Raw genomic sequence first — 18,344 nt, 5'->3', positions numbered from 1 at the left:
TTATCTTAAGGACACTTCATAGGTACAGTGCTTTGTTGTCTTCAAGTTGTCGATCTAATGCCAGCTAGCATTGACCTAAACCAACGTTTAAACGTCTGTTTTGTGCACTAGATCAAACTCCTTCTTGGCTCATTGCCAAGTGTTCTGGACATTCAAGGTTCAAGGTCCAAAAGTGTACACGACCTTTGTCAGTTAGGCCCTGAGGGTCGAAGTGAAAGGTCAGTCACTGAAAAGCTTGTGCATGGCGTGTTCTCCTGAGTGCACAGTAGTAATAAAGTTCCTTGACCAGTACACATCACATTCTGTCAGTATGTCGGTGGGACGGACATGTCGAGCAAATTTGAGGGGAAGTAGATCCATCTTCTGAGTCTTTAAACTTGGCTTCAAAGGTTCGTCCGAGAACTCGGCAGTTTTACTGGTCATCAATTCATCAAAAAGGATCATCTATATAGAAAAGAGGTGAAGAGATCATGAGCAATAAGAACATGGGCATTAAGACCCATTCAATTTAAGAATGATAACCGTACCATTTTACAATAAGGTCTCATTTGTTAATGCATTAACTAACATAAACATTAATTACTGTAAACAGATATCGATTTTGATCTTAACGTATTAGTAAATCTTGAGAATAACATTAGCCAAGATTGATAAATGATGTGGCGTATTGTTCATCTGAAACCTTATTGTAAAGTGTTACAAAGATGACTATAAAAGATAAATATATATTAGCGTCCACGCCAACAAACAATAAAATTGTTTATTATAAGCGATTATATAGCCTAATACAATTAATGCAACAAACTTCAATATAATTATCATCGTGTTAGGATGAAATATAACTTCTTAACACGATTATAAGGCCGTACAGAGCAAGTGCTTTTTGCGTATGTGTGGTTTCAGTTTCTCCTATATTTTCCCCTAAATTGAAAATACATTTTACATAGAAATGTTTGGTGAATCGTGATTTGTTCTTAAAATCGTTTGTATGCATGCTTAGTGAATGAGACCCTAAATCTTTATAGTGATTATCCTTGTGTGAATGGACCTTTAGTTACATTATTGATAGTTTATTAATGGATTATTTATAAATTACTAAGGTTTGGCCTGTTGTATTTGCACTGAATAATAGCAAATTAAACTTGCCAACAAGATTTTTGGCAAAAATGTTAAATGAAGTTTTTTTTAATTTTGTCTACACTACAACAAAGACAAAAATTACATAACTAAAATATCTGAATTCAAACACGGTTCATGAAAATTTAAAAACCCAACAACATTATTAATAACTAAAAATGTTTTTACTTTAATTAGTAATCTCAAGTATGATGTTAATCATAAACATCCTACATAAGTTTAATCTACTATGGCCATGCATAACCAGGGTCAGAAATCAAAGGGGATTTGGGGATTTGGGGATTTGGGGATTTGGGGGGGGGGGGGGAATACCCCCAAATTCAAGGCATTATATTTATTATTTGCTCACATTGAATTACATTTATTTTTACAATGTTTTGCAGCATTGAGCATTAACTAATCACACACATTTCTGTTGAGCTTACAAATGCAATGGCTTTAGGCACCGCTAAACACAGTTTGGTTCGGTGCACACGATCACTGACTGAATTCTGCACTCTCAACAAAATGCTGATTTTGCAGTGTAGACAATTTCAGTGATTATAATAATTTATTTCCAGTGTAAATAACCGTTTTGTTTTTCCAAGGTACTAAAGAAATACATGTGAAGTCATGCATTTTCTTATGCGGAAACAGCAAACTAATTCAGAATCAGTTCCACAAACGGTTTTATCTGGGCTGTCAAACTTAACACGTTAACGCTTGCGATAAACTAGTGTTGTCAAAGTACCAGTACTTCGGTACCAAGTCGGTACTGAAAATGTGACGATACCAGCATTTCTGTAGTACCGGGTATATTCGGTACCCACTAATAGGCAGCTGCTTTAAGTCGTTTTTATCGAAGCGCGGGCCTCCAGACTAACTTTTTTACTTGGAGCACTGTCTGTAGCCAATATATACACGATATATATAGTGTCTGTGTATATTAAACTGCAAAAAGACTATTTAAATATTAACCCTGTAAAATATTAACTTAAATATTTAACACACACACACGACGCTCGCGCTGTTTTCACAATGATGACATGATGAAATTCATCTCCAGAGCCACTCTGAGAGTCACTTCATGAGCATTTTACCGTTTTAATTTGAGAAAAAACTATCGTCATATCATACACACACAGAAACTCAAAAGGTCTTCACAGCAAAATAAAAGTTCGGTTTAACTTGAAGAAATTGACAGAAATAATTATATTAGGCTACTGTACAGTAGATTTAGCTACGTCTCCATGGGATTTTTTTTTTTAACCAATACTTACGTTTAAACAGCATGTAGCCTTTAATGCTTATGTATTATTTACTTATGATTACCGTCATAAAGTCATTGAATTTAATTTAATATTTTTTTTTCAAATAGTTACATAAAATAGAAAAATAGTTCCAACAGATTTTGCTGTGGTACCGAAATTGGTAACGAGAACCGTAAAATTTTAATGGAATCGGTGCCGACTACTGGAATTTTGTATCGTGACATCCCTACAATAAACATTTCCCAGTTTAACTTGTAAAAAAAATGTAATGCAATTAATGCAGCATCTGTTTTTTCTGTCATTCTTTAGCTAGTGTTACAATCTATGATCACGCTCTTATTCATGAAAATGCTTTTAAAAACCATTCAAGCGCAATAAGACAAGAGAACACACTGTCTTGAGAATCTCAAGTCTATGGCCTCGTTTACACTGTCAGTAAAACATGACCCAATTCCGATTTTTTGCTCATGTGACATAGATCGGATGCGTTTTATGACCGTGTAACCAGGGGAAAAAAATGCATGCATTCAGATATTTCGAGATCAGTTTTAGGCCTCATTCATATGTGGAAATAAATAAGATATGTGCCAATGTGACTGTCGTGTAAACAGGCAGATTGGATTTTCTGAGGCATTAGGCAATGTCTTCGCGGTTTAATGATGAGAACAACCTGACGTGCATCTGCAAAGGGACAGATGGCCCGACGAAACGTTGTGTCGTCATAGGAGAGGAATGTGGACAAACGTTGACAACACATCAAAGGTTGGCTTGCTCATCCTAAATGACCCACTGCTCCTCGTTAAATCCCACCACAATATGGTCCCACCAGTCCTGAGAACTCTCTCGCACACAATAACTGAAGCATATGCGCAATGATGATAGCCCTTTTCGTCCTCCTCCACCTCAAAATCATGGTGATGTTTGGCGAACTTCGCATAGGCTTGTTGAACAACAATAACACAAACACAATTATGCCAAAAGCCCGTTTTGTCCAGTATTTTTTTAAAAGCAGCCTTAAATGAGTAAAATAATGTTTACATTGAACCGGTGTTGTAAAGAGTTTTGACAAAATGGGATGCACATCAGATTTGCGTCGTGCAGGAGCAGCAGGTCTTAAAGTGACAGTAGCATAATAAACCTGCTGCTCTGATATCTGTCATTAAGGCCGGCGACACACTTGCTGCGTGGAGTTTTCCAAGTCTTTGCACAACAGAAACGTGTCTGACGCGGCTCTGCTGCTGCTAGGTGACACATGATAAGCCTCATTGGTGATATATTTGACAGTAGTGATAAGACACAGCAAATGTCAAAATGATTGATGGCCTTTTTGATTGACAGGTTGACCTTCCAGTATAGGGGTCAGGGATTAACCCTTGACCTTCCTACCCCTCGATCATGTGGTTTTGACAGTTAGTTTGACCTATTGACTCTTCCTATTATATTTCATAGTTTTGACAGTTAGTTTGACCTTTTAACCATGCTAGTCCTCGATCATGTAGTTTTGACAGATGGTTTTGATGAATGGTTTAATGTCAAGAAGGCTTATATAGGATGTGTGTCACAGGATCCCCCTCCGCATTCCTGAGCAGGGAGATAAAGGTAAGACACTTTATTTCTTCATGTTGAATACCACATAAAAACAACTATTTGAAAGACAGGATGGCAAAATTACATTAACTTATTTCCATTTGCTGCATGTAGCTTGCTTCCACGTAGTTTAAGAGTTAGCCTGAACTCTCCAATAGCTACGCTAAAGTTTGCATCTCGTATTTTAACAACAAAAATACAATACTCAGCTAAAAGTAAGTTCTGTAATTAATAATGGAAGTTTGGCAGAATAATTAATTTGATTTTAAGTTGAAAAAGGAACGCAACACAATCATACATTTCCACACAGTGCGAGTAAACTTGCTGTTTATAAATGTTTAGCTAGCTATATTAGCTTACCTACTGGCTTTGTTATCCAGAAAAAAATAACCTGAATTACAGTACTACTGTCGTACTAACAAGTCATTAGCAAGTAATTTGTCAGTATGACCATTTAAATATCAAGACATGTTATATGTGTATTTGGCTGTGTAATTATGGTGTTGATTTCACACTATTCAAGAGAGAGTACAAATAAAGTGGAAAACTTTATTAAATTACTAAAAATCTAGTATAGACTGACAGATGTATTTAGTTGGAAGTCGGAACTTGGGTTATATTTAATCTAACAAACAAAAAAAACACAAATTTTCAGTTAGCATTACTTTGCCTGTATTCTCTGTCTGAACAGCATCTTTTATTTAAAATTTCAGAGGCAAGAAGTAACATTTTTCTTCCCTATTTTACAGAGTGGCCATGCATCTAGGCAAGGCAAGGCAAGGCAAGGCAAAGCAAGGCAAGTTTATTTATATAGCACATTTCATACACAATGGCAATTCAAAGTGCTTTACATAGAAGAAATTAAAATAATAAAAAGAAATAAGAATAATTAAAACGGTTTAGAAAAATAAAATAAAATGCAGTACAGTACAAACAGTCGGACGAACAGCGGCACAGTGCTCATTCAGTAAATGCACAGCTAGGGCTGGGACGGTATGGATTTTTTCTTACCGCGGTTGAAAAGCAAGAAATTCCCACGGTATAGCGGTAAACTGCTTTAAATCAGCCCTATGCACAGCTAAACAGAAGTGTTTTGAGTCTGGATTTGAATGTGACTACTGTAGGAGCACGTCTGATCTCCTCTGGAAGCTGGTTCCAGCTGCGGCTGGCATAATAGCTAAAAGCGGACTCGCCATGCTTAGAGTGAACCCTTGGTATTTCTAGCTGATATGATCCTAATGATCTGAGTGATCTGTTGGGTTTATATTCAGTGAGCATATCTGCAATATATTGAGGTCCTAGGCCATTGAATGATTTATATACCAGTAATAATACTTTAAAATCAATCCTAATTCTAACTGGGAGCCAGTGTAAAGACCTGAGGACTGGTGTGATATGTTCTGTATGAGCTGCAACTGTCTTATGGTCTTTTTGGGAAGGCCAGTGAGGAGTCCATTACAATAATCCACCCTGCTGGTGATGAAAGCATGCACAAGTTTCTCTAAGTCTTGTCTGGAAACAAAGCATCTTATTCTTGCAATATTTTTCAGATGATAGTATGCTGATTTAGTTATTGCTTTGACATGACCAGCAGTGCTGGTTCATCTTCAGCTGAAGCCATCGTTCAGCCAACAGTCAAAGAGGCATTCCAGCGTCAGGCTTCATATGGACCCTCATCTCATCGGGTCAAGGAAATCAATCATGCCATAGCATATTGTATTGCTAAGGACATGATCCCAAATTACACAGTAGCAAAACCAGGATTTCAGAAACTGATGAAGACGATAATTCCACTTTACAAAGAAGTTTTTCTCTAAGACAGAATTACCCAAAATGTACAACAGTCTAAAAGAGGATGTTGGCAAGCGTATAGCACAGGGAAAATGGGATGCAGCAACTACTGACCTATGGACCAGCAGTGGAGGAAGTGGTCAACCATACATCAGCTTCACCATACACTACCTCACAGATTGGAAACTTCAATCAAACTACCTGGAAACACAGTTCTTTCCAGAAGACCACACTGCTAACAATATCAGGGAATTTGATAACATGTTGCAGGAGTGGGGCATCAACAAAGAGCGTATTGTCAGTGTTACAACTGATACAATGCTACAAACATGAAAAAGGCATTTGAGTGACACCACCTTTCCCGGCCAGTGGTTTGGGTGTTTTGGCCACAACTTGAATCTGACCATTTCTAAAGCTCTGAAAAATCAGAGGGGGGACACAGCTGTCCGAAGCTGTCGACATTTGGTACAGGGATTTTCAAGAAGAGAAGAAGAGAGCTCAGAAATAAACAAGAGGCCTTAAACGTCCCTCAGAGGTCACTCATCCATGATCTAGTCACTAGATGGGGATCGACACAGAAAATGCTGCAGAGGTTTATTTAACAACAGCAGGAAGTCTGTGCTGAACTGGCAACTAAGAGAGGGGAATGGCATTTGATGCCAAAGGATGCAGATATTGCAGTCATTGAGCAAGTCTTGCAAATCCTTCAACCACTCAGTGCTTTTACTGATGCTTTGGCTTCAGAGAGCAGAGTAAGTCAATCAGCCCTGAGGCCGGTGCTAAGTCAACATCATCTCAGACATTCTTGAGGTAAAAAATGAAGACAATGCCCTCACCATAGACCTGAAGAGGGTAATGAAATCAGATCTTGAGTCCAGGTACACACACTGCTGATTAGGGCTGTAACAATACACCAAACCCACGATTCGGTTCGTATCACGATTTTTTTTTTTTAAATAAATAAATAGCCAAAGCTATAACACTTGTTTTCTTTGTAACAAAACAGACTGTTGAAAAACAAACAAAACTAAATAAATAAGTAAACGATTTTTATATTTGGTTGGGATGAGTCACTGAGTATATTTAATTGTTGAATATCGAATAGGTTGTGCGATTATTGTCTAAAAAAATCTCCATGTTTTCGGTGCTGATGCGGTGGTGTCGCGTTCATGTAACGTGGGTGGCACTGCCAATATAGCACCTAAAAGCGGTCACAAAGAACCAGTAAAAGTAATGATTATGAATATGTAAAATATGGGAAGGAGACATTTTAATTGTTTATTAATAAACTAGTGTTTTCTGTGTCGGCTGCAAAGATGAAGTTGACGATGATGACTCGCGATCTTCGCAGTAGTGAACGCGCCAGAGAGAAAGGCACATTTCATACGGACTACATAGTTTTGTTTCGTTTTGAATTGTTCTGTTTAAAAGTAGAGATTTCAAGCTTTCTGTTGACAATAGATGTATTTCTCAGGTCTGTGAGGCAAGTATACTTAGTTTCGGTTCATTTATGAGACAAGCTCAAGTTTGCACACCGGCGCCTCCGTGTCGTGATTATCTATTGTCTGCTATATTTACTACTTGCTCTTATTTATTAAATCCAGGTAATTGGTTGATGAAACATTGATTCAAATTAACATGCAATTAATACAAAACAAAATTCACTTTAAAGAAAGGCTTTGTGCTTTCTGTTTGAGGTCTCTGTGAAAGTTTTAAAGCAGTCTTTTAGTGCCGCTTTCAGAGCGGTCACGTCTGTAACCGGGAACTGACACGTCCGTAACATTGTTTTTTCCTCATAAATGTGAACACGAAAAATTAAATAAAATATGTTCTGTGGAGAGCCAACCCTTCTTCATCCGGTGGCTAGTATTACTTTTGGTTTGCGCAGTGTAATTCACAGAATTACTAAAAAATATTTTGCCACCTAAAAGAAAGATTTTTTGTCTGTAACGCATGTGTATTTCCCTCATATTAAATATAAAATGCATGTGTAGACATATTTTTCTAATGTCTGGACTCATTTATTAAGGGATAATGATATATAAACAGAAGTTTCAATATATTGGTATTAAATGCATTTTCTGAGAATTTATATTTCAAGTTTTGCCTGCAAATCCATAATGCTGGAATTGCCAAATTTTGAATAATTTATCCTCAAATAGTTTTATGGTGTAGGTCTACGCATTTTATAATGTTAACTTCAAAAAATATTAATAGTAATTTGAAGATGTGGTAGCATTAGATCTGGATGGGAAGGATAACTCTGGGAGTTGGGAGGGGTGTGTCGCGATTCTGCCTTCTCACACCGTGACACAGGTTCGTGGCTCTGAGTATCGCGATTTCGGTTTTATATCGCGTATCGTTACAGCCCTACTTCTGATGCAAAGAAGGTGATGGACTTGACAAGCTTTGTTGATCCCCGGTTTAAGGGAAGCTTTTCTGATGACCTTGATGCCACGGTCAACTGCTGCGTTGAGGAAGCCTCAAAACTGGCAGAGATGACAACACTGAGTGAGGGAGCTGCCCAGACAGACTTACTCGCGAAGATGGAGAAATTATTTTGTGTTCATCCACAGATGCAGTGGGTGCGAGCTATGAGGCGCGCGGCTCAAACGTACTCTCTGCACTCGGCTACTAAACATTTAACGTCCTTGTTGGTTGTTTAAAATATCTGATGGATGTACTCGCGCCTCAACTGGACTCATTTAATAACATGGTCAATTGTGATAAAAAATTCCTGATGTTATGGACATCGCCATATTTTATTTTTGTACAAATTTTTCAAAGAGATTTTCAGATGTCCACTTGAGTGGACAGCATGCGGTTATGGTTTAAACTATAGATATACTGTATTAAATAAGACAATAATCAAACAGATAAAGTATGTGAATTTAACGAACTAATCAATACAACTATATCAAATCATGTGAAAACTATAAAATATATACAAAAAATATAAATGCAAAATATTGCAAAGGTTTCATACAACTTCATACAAGTTGCACTTCGCGTATCTTTGATATCAGAACATGAGGACGTGATTCCATCAGAATTTTCTACAGCCTGTCAAGGTACAACTGTGGAAACCACGCAGATGCTCCCTCCAGTGCACCAGAGTATGGAGATTTACCCTTATTAGCTGATAATTCTGATTATGTTCTAGATGGACATGCACATTTCTATCATAGCCCTCCTCTGAGAAAACCTAGCGATACGTTTTTTCAATCTCATCTGAAATGATCAGTGTTGGGGGTAACGCATTACAAGTAACATGCATAACGCATTCAGATTACTTTTTTGATGTTACAAGTAAAGTAATGTGTTACAAGTAACATGCATTACCTAATCAGATTACTTTTTGATCTAACAAGTAATTAACTACAAGTAATGTGCATTACCTAATCAGATTACTTTTTGATGTAACGAGTAAAGAAATGCATTACAAGTAACATGCATTACGTAATCAGATTACTTTGTGATGTTATGAGTAAAGAAACGCATTACAATAACGCACATTACATAATCAGATTACTTTTTGATGTTATGAGTAAGGAAACGCATTACAAGTAACATGCATTACGTAATCAGATTACTTTTTGATGTTATGAGTAAAGAAACGCATTACAAGTAACATGCATTACGTAATCAGATTACTTTTTGATGTTATGAGTAAAAAAACGCATTACAATAACATGCATTACGAAATCAGATTACTTTTTGATCTAACAAATAAAGTAATGCATTACAAATGTCATACATTATGTAATCACATGACTTTTTTCGATGTCAATGAAAATTACATTCTAATAATACAAATACATTTATTTACAGTAAAAAAAAGTCACTGCAGATTAAGTTTTTAAGTTTTAAATTTCAAAAACAATATTCACATTATAATTATGAATTGTAGCTGAAATATAGCAGTTGATGCATGACGTCCACTACAGTGGACATGTGATTAATCAGAGTTTTCTCTCAATCTAAAATCAAAACTTGGAAAATTTTACTGTGATATGACTTATTAGATATTGCTTGATGCTCCAATATTTTTTTTACCTACAAGAGTCTCTTGGGATAGAAGGAATGGGTGGATATTCCAGAGCAACTTGGCATGTCTGACTGACCCTTGGCCATCTTGGTTTGGAGAAAAAAAAAAAAAAAAAATCGAAATACAAAGGCTTGCCACTTGGTTGCAATTTATAGGATGATGCACAAGGGTCCAATAAAGAGGCTGATGTGCAACTTTGCCATAAAAACCCGTGCAAATTCAAGAAAATGCATTTTTAATAGCTGTCCACTGTAGTGACCACTATGCGTGAAAGGGTTAAGCATAATTAAAAATGAGCAAAAGGTACATTTGTTACTGTATTATTTATTAATCTTTGTTAATCTTAGTTAATAAAAATACAGCTGTTCATTTGTTCATGTTATTCACAGTGCATTAGGCTAACTAATGTTAACAAATACAACTTTTGATTTCAATAAGGCTACTATAAATGGTGAAATTAACATTATCAAAGATTAACAAATGCTGTAGAAGTGCAGTTTATTAATAGTTAATGTTAACTAATGAAGTTAACTAGAGTTTAATAAATTGAACTTTATTATAAAGTGTTACCGATTTGTTATACACCGATCCAGACGTCTGGTGAGTTCAGTGTTGGATAGATCAGTTGTTATAATGTGTTGCCATACATAAATTAGAATCAGGTCAAAGGAGTCACTAGTGCGTGAATCAAAGGTTTCATTAGCGGACGTGTACGTGTTTGTGTGATTATCCTGGCAGTTTAGGACATCGCACAAGATTTGTCTCAACACAGAAAACATTTCATCACTGGATAGGTTTTTGTGTTTATTGAAAGTGTGGTTTGTGTCAGCTGAATGTGCGGAACGCTTTTCAGAGAAGATAAGGAAACGTTTTTTTTTAGCACAATTCACATCCAGCGGTAATTCAGGAAAAAAATGTCCCAATCCGCCACATGAAACTTCGCTCTTCCGACCTTTTACCATCATGTCAATTCTCAATTGATTTTGATTAATATGCGCGAGGGAGGGAGAGCAAGACAGTTTGAAGACGGTGAGAGTGCGCGCGCGCGCGGCCAGAGGAGGGGAGCGCTCTCTCTCTGCTCGTTCTTTCAGCAACATGTGACCTGTCACAAGCGCAGTTGTCAGTCATCTACATCACTCAGCGATCAAATAAGGCTTTGGCGGGATAAAAATTCGCTTTGGCAACCGCAAAAAACGCATTATGTGGCGGCCGGTGCTGATTCTGTGGCGCACTGCCACGAATTAGTCTATGTGTGGGAAACACTGGAGAGACACACACACCACACGCGTCCAAACCTCTGCCAGGTGGTCGCTTAATAAAACTCCCACAAATACCACGGAACAACGTCGGCATTACTTAATCCTATGACCAGTGTTCGTAACAGCTTCCGTATGCATATGAATAGCCTACAACTTACCTATTTGCAGCTCCCTAAATACAGTGACAAGCAGTTTTAAAGAGGCATTCGTGTTTTCCATTTAGACCCACAAACTTGCTTAGCTATAGTGGCAAGTACATATAGAGCTACGTGTTTCCACTTTCAAAGTGTATGGCAATATTTCAGCTAAGTCAAACAGTTAAAAAATGCTTTGAAAGTTTAAAACTTATCGTTGTCTTGAAGAGCAGATTCCAGCACTCTGCTAGTGAGGGAGGGGCAGTGCAGCGTCTCCAGCAATACAGAGCTGCCTGTGGATGCCTGTCTGTAAATAATGCCGGGAAAAAACTATCGGCGAACGCAGCAGTAAAAAACGCCAATTAAAAAAAACGCAAATATCGGCCCGATATATCGGTCGATCACTAGTTGTGACTTCAGCTGTTCGTTTATATAGACCTGTATTCAGGCAGATACTATAAAGCTGCAGTCCGTAGTTTTTCCTCCTTGTCACCATCTCTGTTCAAACTTTTACAAAAGAAACACACACACACAAATAAATGCATGTCTCTTTGTAGTCTCGGAGAAGCTGTTTTATCAGCTGCATCTACAACAACAACAACAAGAAATGTTTTTGCGCAAGTGCACTTGCTAAAGCGGATTGTATGAAATGGATCAAAAAACGTTGTTTATTAACGAGCTGTAGTCACGCACTGACAGAAACGCAGTTCAAGTTAATGCCATGGTTCATAAGGTGCACTGTATACTGAATTTGGTCCTCCAATTTCAGTACAGAAGGTGTTTTTCCACAGTTTTAGAGTCTCCAAGTGACTCCTGTCGAGGAGTCCAAGTGACTCCTGTCGACATGTCGAGCGAGGGAGAGACAGCAGTGCACAGATTGCGACGCGCGTCTCTCTATATGAAGTAAAGGGGAGCAGGAATTCACCGCATTACGAACTCGTCAATTGAGAAAGTTAACACTGTACCAATACCCCCAACCTCACACCAAATGCCTATATAAAGATCATTAGTAAGCAGAAATGTGAAATTTTTCTGTAGCCACTCCGAAGTCTTTTGCATTTTTCAACGGGTGAATCTCCAGTTGTCACTGGTGATTGTCATTTGAACCTTTCTGGATCCGCCATCAAATTGTTAAGTTTAATTATATCAAGTGCTGTGAGAAAAGGCTATAAATCTCCACCTCCAACATCCTCACACACAATATAGCCAAGACACCTTCTTTACATGCACGTACATAATCTACGTCACATCTGTATGTGACGTAATGACGCAAAGACATGCTCGAATTTCCCATGGAAATCCACCAGTACCACTGGAATTAAAAACATTATTAGAAGCTTACCGTTTTGAATCGAGCGAAGGCAAGCAGATCGTTTTTAACACTGGCTGTTTATGTACTTGCTCAAATTTATTTTGGATCATTTTTAACCCAATAAAGTTATAGACTGCAGCTTTAATCTGCTGAATAAACTAAATATTTCAAGACTCACACCTGTCAATCACAAACAGTGACTATGAATGCAGTCATCATGGACATTTGTATTACTGACAGAAGCTTTTTAATTCTTGGCACTTTATTTTAAATTTGTATATTTTATGAGAAAATGTTTGAATAAAATGTTGAAAGATTAATGTTGTTATGGTAGGTTAACTAAAGGATTAATCGACTGATCAGGAAATTATTAGTAATTTAATAGTAAAAAATAATACTAGTTACTAGTAATACTAGTTACAGCCCTTCAGTGCTTCTCAAACTTTTTTTGCAGGGAACATTTTCCTATGTCCCCATCAGACACACCCAATTCCAGTCTTACAGCCTCTGCTATAGGAATGACCTGAGTCATGTGTGTTAGAGGAGGGAGATATCTGATAGGGGGTTCCCAGGACAGGTTTGAGAAGCACTGGGACTGTTCTAACAGATACATTCACATTACCCCAATTCTGCATAAAAAACAGGCTAGGTCACAATCAATTTGTCTCACCTCTGTGAAGAAAACAACTTCAGGACCTTCACCATGGACGGACGGAGCTTTGGCCATTGAACAGTGGTGACGTTTCTTCCACAGAAACTTTTATTTCTGGTAAAACATTACATATCAATTACTTTTTGCCACAGTTTTTCATGGTGTTTAGAATGAATAAGGGTCACACTGTCTTTTAGGTGTCTTTAACTACTATGCACTTGCATAAAAAAATGTTAGGCACAATGTGTTTATTGTGTTCGTGTTGTTTTGCAAAACGCTGCTAGGCTAGTGAGCGGGTAAGGTTAGGGCAGGTTTGGTGTTCTGGTTAGGTTTAAGGGGGGGTTAAGGGGGAAGGGAAGGTCGACAGTGTAATTATAGATGTAATTACAGAAATTAATTACAGCTTTAATTACATGCAGGTATTTTTTAAATATAAGTACAATATAAAAAAATGTAGTTCATTTATTTGGATCCCGTACTCTTCCTGGGGTCCGACAAGTAAAAATACAAAACTACATTAATCAACAACAATAAAAGTCAGGCCAATAAAATATAAACCCAAAATTCATTCCAAATATCAAAATAAAAAATGTACTATATATTGTGCCATTTCATTAAAGATTTTTTAAACCTCATTTTACTTGTTAAAAAAATATGTAACATCCGATGGCAAATCATTTCTCTATACATTAGTCCATTGCTTTGCATTGGTTTTTAAAAGTAAAAGAAGTTAAAAAAAAATACTAACTAAATAACTATTCAAAAGTTGGCAGTACAGGACATTAGGAAGTCTAGACACTGAAACATTTCTTTCAGGGAGACAATAATCCTACCCTTCCCCATTGGCCAACCTAAAGTTTACAAAAAAAGTGCATTGTATCAAATGATTAATTTAAATGTTAGTACATAGTAGTTAAAGACACTTATAAAGTGAGATCTGAATATATAACACTTTATAATATACCACATATTAAATATTAACATATTCAAATGATTACTTGCGTTCTCATATAACGTTACATTCTTTTTTGTCATTCTCATTCATGAACTGCTGATCTATTCAGCATTAGGCTATATAACATTAGTTAATAACTTAAAGTCATTATGAAGTGTTTCCTAAAGGTACTGTAGAAATCCTTCAGATACACACCCACAGTGCCCTCATCATGGCCACAGCAGCACAGCAGCCTCCTCCAGACTCTCCGCAGAGGCCTCCAGACACACTCAAACACACCACCTGCGGCTGCGATAAGATAAGAACATTATATCTGAGCACTGACCACTGATTGTTACTAAACATCTCGAAAACAGATTAAACCATAAACTAGACTTAAACTAGGTTAAAATAACTTCTTTTGAACGGAATCCATCACGAAAACGTCGTCGTGTTTTGGCACAGACAACTCGAGATGTTCGATAATGTCCTCAAGTCACTTCAATTTCGATGTTGATGTTGCTTTTAATAGTTTGAAATCGCAAAATCAACTCCGAAATGGTTATAGTGGACGATAATTTGATTTAAGCAATATCGGAGAAGAATCTTTGAGCACATTAACAGCAGGTTGGAAGATGAGGTCGCGCGCCGAGCGCGCGCCGCTGTTTCATCAGAAGAGCCGCGCTACAGTAAAACAATGCATTTCTCACCTCTAATGTTGGTTTCCATACTGTTAGTATTTGGTGAAGCGATCGTTGTGTCAATGTGTCCTTTATAAACTTAATTTACAAAGGCGACAGGTCCAAGCAAACTTCTCCCGGCGGTGTGCGTGCGGGAAGCTTGGTCGCGCGTCAAGTTCGAATGGAGAGGCTAAATTGGTGGCAACTTAGTTTTGACGTCATGACGTCATGACTACTTCTTAGGTTGCCAGATCCTCGCGTTTTATTAAATTGAGTTATGCCCTGCAAAATGTCAATATTATTCGGCACGGCTTTTTTTATCTTCCTCCCTGTGTTTCTGTCTTCACCAGGCTCCACCCCCTACCCCACTAATACGTCAGTGCTCGCAGTTTTCCATTTCCAGGTGCGTGCGCTGTTTGAGGAATATGAATGTAACTTACATGGCAACCACGAGCATCAACAGTAAAAAAAAAAAAAAAAAAAAAACTCGTACACGAGTGTTTTGACACACACACACACACACACACACACCTACTATCGTTACTCCTTACCATTTCTAACATATAAAGACATAGGCTAACAGAAATAGCGCCCTATTCCGAATCAAGCCAAACATTTCTCATTGACCAATCGGAGATGACTTTACATACAACCAATCAAACGATACTTAACTTATTTCATCAAAAATCAAAAATTAATAAATGCATTTTATGCAGAAGTGTTTTCACTGGCCAGAATAACGTTCGTTAGTTACCACGGCAAATATTTACGTTAAAGCATATATTGGTGGGGAAAAGATATTTTGCTGCAAATTGCAGTTTAGAGTTAATCTGTATTTATTTTGGAAAAATGCTTAACTTACATTGCACTTGTTTCTTCAAGTTGCCTGTTTCTCTTCCGAGATCTAACGAATATGCGCTTCCGCAACATTTATTCTAAATTTATGTAACAATCAACGTCCAAAAAGTTACATAGGCTGCCCATACAAGTCCCATTGAGAAACACTACGATTTGTTAAGATATTTACATTATTAAAGAGGACATTGTTAATAAAAAAAAATTATAATAAATCACAAACAAGTGATTCCCTACATTTCTGCTAAACTTTAAGTTAATAAAAAAAAATTATAATAAATCACAAACAAGTGATTCCCTACATTTCTGCTAAACTTTAAGTTCAACAAGTGCTCACAGTGTCTGTATGTCTTTTTAATTTTACAAATACAATAATGGAAAAACTTAATTATGTTAAAGAAATGTTTACCTTTTTAATTCCCCCTTCTCAATTCTGCCAGCTGTTGCAATAAGGAAATGAATGAACTCCACTCATTTTCTTCTCTTCTTTTTGTGGAAGTATCAGCAGAATTAAATGGCCTTACTCGGCATCTTCTTTTCTTCGGTGTTTTGACCAAGAGCGCCATTATAATGGTTAAATCTCGTTGTTTTAATAAGTCCTGAAGAGAGTGATGACCACGTTGCCTGTTGCTGAGAAACGGTTTTTCCCGCGCATGTTTGGCCGTCGGCCCGTCGCTCTTCTTTGGTTGTTTTTTGGTTGAGAGGGAATATGGAGCATCGCGCCCCCTGTTGATCTCTCTTTATCAAATGAATAACAACTAAGCATGCAAAGGAATGCTCTGAATGACATTTTCAGTTCAGACAAAGAAAGTTTTTATCATATTCAGTGTGGAAGCAGTTGAACAGAAGACTTTATTTCAAGCAATGGATGTGCTTAAAAAAATGTTTTACATCTATGACAAACTATTTCAAGACCTCTGCACCCATTTTGGGAGTTGTTGTGTAGCCTGCAAACGTTAATATATCCGGAGGAGTTCCTTCCTCATTAAGATCTTTGATCATCATCATCATCATTAGGTCCAGTGTGGTCAACATATGTATTTGTAGTTTTATTACTGTTTACAACAACACATCTATGCATTCAGTGTACAGTGAAGACCTTTTAATAAAGTTGTGATTAGGATTTAATGTTATTAATTTGTGTATTCTGTCCATATTTGTATAGTTTATTGAATTAAATGTAGGTTATTAATGTGTAGTTTTAAATTTAGTGTTCATTTTGAATTTTTGTGTGCTGAATGTATATATTTGATGTATTTGTAGCCTACTCTATGTGCTTTTTTGTGTAGGTTTTGAATGTGTACTGTTTGTACATATTTGCATAGGTTTTGAATTTAGTATGTGTTGTAGGCCTATGTACACTTGTGTATTTTGAATTTATGTACACAATTATGTATATTTACATTAAATACTCCCCAATATATAGTTTGTAATTTAAAAATATATTTGTTGAACATATCAACATACATGTCATTGATATGATAACATATGAACATATGTATTGTTTTATACAAATAAACAATCTGTATTTGTAAACAATGTGTATTTTATTTATTAAAAATAAAAATAAATATTTAACTGAACTGTTGGGTTATTTTAACCCAACTAAAGTTTAACCCAATGCACTGGGTTAAAATAACCCACAGTTGGGAAGGTGCTATTCCAACCCATAGTTGGGTTATTCGTTGGGTTATTTTTAACCCAACATTTAAGTGAGTATAAAATAAACGGATATAAATGTTAAACGACCATAAATTAATGCATGAATCTATAGGAAAACAGCATGCGAATACAAATACACAATCCATAATTTGCAAAGGTTTTTAAGAGCTTATCTTAGGCTAATCTTTTCCTCAGCAGATCATAAAGATCATAAAATAATCATTTCAATCTGTTATGAATATTAAATGGACCTAAGCGGATGTAATGTGTCAGAATGACAGCAGTTTCTAACATCACTATTGCATAACAACAAAACCACAAAAGCTGAATGAACTCATACTGAGAGCTCCTGAGTAAATCAACAACATGCAGGATATTTGGAATTTCCCTTGAATTATGAATCTAAAAAACAAAAGGAAATCCTGCACCCTATCATTACTTGCAAAAAGTATCAAAAAATATTTATTAGCAACGTTTTGGTCTCATGACCTTCATCAGGCCTTGAATTATCAATGAAATACATCCTTTGACAATCCTCCATGTATTATGGCTTCCACAAGATTTCAAATGTGCTCCTGGAAGTTTTGATGACTATAGAGTTAAATTAGTGTAGCTGTTATGAGATGAAACGTCTTTCATTTAAATTTTATTCAAACGGAAGTTCTTCGCAGTTTCAACCGCCATTCAACAAAGGAAGAAATAAGTTGCTGAACCAACTAAAATACTGTGTGGGTGTTTCGATACCCACATTGAGCTGCAAATCAAACCACAATTTCCCCTGATTATGTTCAGTTTCAGAAGTACACATTTTGACAGGTCTCATTACATAAGATTTTAATACACAAAAATAAAAGGTGCTTGCAAAATTTGTGCACAATAACATTAGATAGTCATAAAGCATAAAACAAAAGAACCTGTATAAAAAGGCAAGTTTTCAACATTAAATGTAAAAAGTCATCAGCCAAACATGTAAACTCATTTACTCACTCGTCCGGTTTTTCATTGTCTTGATCATGATCATGATGATGGATCATCATCTTGAT

At 36.6% G+C, this 18,344-nt stretch overlaps 1 long non-coding RNA gene across 1 annotated transcript; it reads right to left on the bottom strand.

Annotated features, from left to right (window-relative positions):
• Positions 1–305: 305 nt before the first annotated feature.
• LOC311084797 lies at positions 306–16,290 on the bottom strand. The gene is made up of 4 exons (XR_014606608.1): positions 16,049–16,290; positions 14,321–14,413; positions 13,189–13,284; positions 306–444 (listed from the first exon to the last, which is right to left on the bottom strand). It is a non-coding gene; the product is annotated as an uncharacterized lncRNA (long non-coding RNA).
• Between the last annotated feature and the right edge of the window lie 2,054 nt (positions 16,291–18,344).

Source organism: Abramis brama (genome assembly GCF_963993115.1).
Source record: "Abramis brama genome assembly, chromosome: 1".
NCBI classification, from domain to species: Eukaryota; Metazoa; Chordata; class Actinopteri; order Cypriniformes; family Leuciscidae; genus Abramis; species Abramis brama.
Note: the sequence above shows the minus strand (reverse complement) of the source record. Positions and strands in the feature narration are given on the sequence as shown.